The 4,475-nt window shown below is 37.8% G+C and overlaps 1 pseudogene; it reads left to right on the top strand.

Moving 5' to 3' along the window:
* The first annotated feature begins 2,429 nt into the window (after positions 1–2,429).
* LOC136144714 (large ribosomal subunit protein uL22-like) lies at positions 2,430–3,030 on the top strand (annotated as a pseudogene).
* Positions 3,031–4,475: the final 1,445 nt, after the last annotated feature.

A 4,475-nucleotide genomic window follows, 5' to 3' on the forward strand; every position in this document is an offset into this window, starting at 1 on the left:
AAAACTAAAACAGAAGCAGTAACAAATTCAATAAAGACTTTAAGAATGATCCACAGCAAAAAAAAAAAAAAAAAAATCCTTAGGAAAAAAAGAATTGGTCAAAAGAGTACCAAGGGTCAGCCCAAGTGGATTACCTGAGTTCCTCACATTCTAACCAATCCTACCTCCTCTTGATGACTGGAGTCAATTTCCCTTGCAAAAGAATGGTGACTTCTTATCTTCCTGACTGGTCCCTGGACACTAAGAGCTGGAAGTGGCCAAATAGCAGCCACAGCTATTCAACTGGACTCTTGATATGTCCCCTGGTTGAAAAGTTCTCCCTCTGAGAATCAGGATCTCTATACCCACAGAGCCCTTAGCTCTATGCAAACGGTAAGAAAGAAACCTTAAAATCTGAGTGAAGATCAACTTTAGGACTCTTTTAAAATTTAGAGGCCAGGAAGAGTAAGAAAAACTAGGGGGAAAAAAACAATTTCATAGGAGGGAAAACAGATGTATGATGTCTCTGAAGCCAAACAAGAAAATTTTTCAAAAAGTAGGTTTGATCAATTACTGTCAAATTCTGCTCTAAGAAAAGTACAGTAAGATGGAGACTGAAGATAAACCACTGGATTCAGCAAGAACAGTGACCTTAAAGAGTGTATATTTCACTGGAGTGGAAGAATGAAAGCCTGACTGTGCATGCTAACTTTCTTCAGCCACGTCCCACTCTTTGCGACCCTATGAACGGCAGCCTGCCAGGCTCCTCTGTCCATAGAATTCTCTAGGCAAAAATACTGGAATGGTTTGCCATGCCCCCCTCTAGAGAATCTTCCCCACCCAGCGATCAAACCCACATTTCTTATGTTTCCTGCATTGGCAGGCAGGTTCTTTAACACTAGCACCACTTGGCAAGCCCAAAAGCCTGACTATAGGGGTTAAACACAGGTTTAAACACATAGGAATATGAGGAGAGCAAGTGAAGATGGTGAGTATACAGATGTTTTTAAGGGATAAATTGGGATTGACATATACACACTCAGTTCAGTTCGGTTCAGTTCAGTCGCTCAGTTGTGTCTGACTCTTTGCGACCCCATGAACCGCAGCCCGCCAGGCCTTCCTGTCCATCACCAACTCCTGGAGTCCACCCAAACCATGTCCATCGAGTCGGTGATGCCATCCAACCATCTCATCCTCTGTGATCCCCTTCTCCTCCTGCCCTCAGTCTTTCCCAGCATCAGGCTCTTTTCAAATGAGTCAGCTCTTCACATCAGGTGGCCAAAGTACTGTGTATAAAGTAGATAACTAATAAGGACTTACTGTACAGCACAAGGAACTCTACTCAATACTCTGTAATGACCTATATGGGAAAAGAATCAGAAGAGTGGATATATGTATATATATAACTGATTCACTTTGCTATACATCTGAAACTAACACAATATTGTAAGTCAACTATACTCCAATAAAATTTTTTTTAAAAAAGGTGTTTATAGGGAAGTAAAGGAAAAGACGGTATCGATATCTTGAGGGAAAAGGCACAAAGGATGCTTTTTAAAGGACGTAGACATTATAATATGTTGATGAAAATGACCAATAGAGAGGGAATGTTTGTGGAGGCCTAATTATTATTTGCCACAGATGCCTAAAAGGAAGTGTTTAGTAAGTGCTAGCTACTCTGATTGTTTTATACTATTTTTAAAATCAGCCCTTGATAATTATAAAAATCATTTGTCTACCTTCTTGAATTTTTAATTGAATTTTTTATTTCTAGGAAGTTTCTAGGTAATTTAATAAATATAGCCAAAATGTAAGGTTCATGAATGTCACTGTGAAAAATAATAAACAAGAAGTTAACTGTTTCTTAAGACCACATGAAAATAAAATTACATACATTTTGGGGGAGGGAGAGCTTTATGTAGGCAGTCTATGCATCTGAACATAAACCTGTTATTTCCACAAAATAATTTACAATTATGATAATGTTTATTTTTTGAGAAGAGTTTTGTCTATAGTCAATAACAGAGTGCTCTGTGGATGTGCTAGGTCACAAAAACAAAGACAAACAACATCACACAGAACAAAGAACAATGTCAATGGAGCTATTGCAAAGCATGAAGCACACTCCAGGTATTCAGATCAAAACTCTCCCTTTTTAGGAGTTTGGGGTGGACACGTACACACTGCTGTATTTAAAACGGATTACCAGCAAGGACCTGCTGTATAGCACAGGGAACTCTGCTCAAGGTCATGTGGAAGCCTTGATGGGAGGGGAATTTGGGGAAGAATGAAACTGGTATATGTATGGCTCAGTCCCTTTGCTGTCCATCTGAAACTATCATGACATTGTTAAAAGCTATACTCAAAAATAAAATTAAAAGTTTGTTCTTTTTTTTAAAGTAACTTTTCCTTTTCTTTTCCTGATAAGTGGCTTGGGGTGACCTCTAAAAATGGTATGCTATTCACTTGACCCAGGAAACCCCACAAAATCATGCAAATCAAGAAGTTCAAATCTTCATGTTCACTTTAAGAATATTTGAAACCGCTTGAAACTCGTGAAACTGCCCAGGCCATTAAGGGTATGCATATCTGAAAAGCCACCAAATATCTTAAGGATGTCACTTTAAAGAAGCAGTGTGTGACATTCCGTTGTTACAATGGTGGAGTTGGTAGGTGTTTGGCACAAGCCAAACAGTAAGGCTGGACGCAGGGTCGGCAGCCCAAGAAGAGCACTGAAATGTTACTGCACGTGCTCAAAGATGCAGAAAATAATGCTGAACTTAAGGGCGTGGGTGTAGATGCTCTGGTTATTGAGAACGTCCAGGTGAACCAAGTGCCCAAGATGCGGTGCAGCCTTACAGAGCTCGTGATGGGATCAACTCGTACGTGAGCTCTCCTCGCCACGTTGAGATGATCATTACTGAAAAAGAACAGATTGTTCCTAAACTAGAAGAGGAGGCTGCACAGAAGAAAAAGATGCCCCATAAGAAATTGAAGAAACAAAAAAGTTATGGCTTGGGAATTAATGCTGCAAAAAATAAATGCAAATAAAAGTAAAAAAAGAAAGTAGCTTTTCCCCCATACCTTTTAAAAAGTAGCTATGGGGAATGCCTGAATGGTCCAGTGGTCAAGACTCTGCACTTTCACTGCCAGAGCCAGATTCAGCCCCTGGTTGAGGAATTAAGATCTCACAAGCGGAGGGGCATGGCCAAAAAAATTTAAAAAACCCCAACAAACTAACTATGATGACTCTTCAGGGTGTCTGGGATTAGATCTAATACTTGAGGGTCTCTAAGACAAACACAGAAGGAAGGTGTGATGCATAGTTTTTGTTATTTTGAACAAAAGAGGAAAAAAGTGAAGCCTCTTTACTTGTGAAATTGTTCAATTTGTGTGTGAGGAAAAGCCATGTCTATAACCAATCAGAGCCTTTGGCCAAGTAAAAGATTACAGAGAATTATTGTCAGATGCTGGGTTTCTCTTCCCAGAAGAAAAACAACCTTATACCTTGAAAATTTCAAGAGCAGTCTTCCAAACCCCCTATAAAATATTAAACTAATATACTTGCAATTTTGGTACAAATTAGGAAATGCAAAAATTACAGTACTTGTAGTTATATTAACTAGGTTCACAGGGCACACATGCAGGTCTTTTTATTCCAAAGCAGCCCAGTTTGATGAGTTAATATTTCTTTGGGGACTGAATACTTGTATTTTCCATCTTCTCTGAATTAAGATTAGAAAATGAAAATAAGTGTTTGCATATTTCATTTAAAGTATAATTTCTTAGCATTACCAAGATGTTTGGCTGACCCCTGATTTTACATCAATATTTAAGGGAAGGTATTAAATGGGAAATCATTTTGAGGCAAAAATCAAAAACCATGTCATGTACTAGGCTTTTTATACTTTTTATATTTTACTGCAGTAATTTTTACTTTGTTACTGTTTTCTATAACATTGTTTCCATTATTTAAAGAGAAAAAAATGATACATTTCTAAAGGCAAATCTTCAATTTTCATCTTTTTATTTTTTTGGCCACTTCACTCCACTTCGGGTATCCACTGACTAGGGATAGATCCTGGACTGTTGGCAGTGAAAATGCAGAGTTCTAACCACTGGACCATAAGGGAATTCACAACTTTTGCTTTTTTATGCCAAAACACTGAAAAGAGAGAATCATGCAATTCAACATTTGATTTATCTCTCATTAAAATTTTTCTCATGCTGTGTTTAATAGTCCAAATATTTTGATTGGTTTAGATATCCTGAAAAACATGCATATTGATTTGGGAACTGATAAAATATTTCTTAAAGTCATGATGGCATATCTACTTGCCAATGTATTATAACAATGGGCATAACTAAAATATTCCTAAATCTTACATTTTTCAACTGAGGGGGAAAAGACATTCCTTTTAAGAAACATGGCAAATCAACTAGTGTGATCTTATCATTTGGGAATGGTCTGAGGAACTCAGCCAGAATTGTCCACC

Source organism: Muntiacus reevesi, chromosome 12 (assembly GCF_963930625.1).
Source record: "Muntiacus reevesi chromosome 12, mMunRee1.1, whole genome shotgun sequence".
Lineage (NCBI taxonomy): Eukaryota > Metazoa > Chordata > Mammalia > Artiodactyla > Cervidae > Muntiacus > Muntiacus reevesi.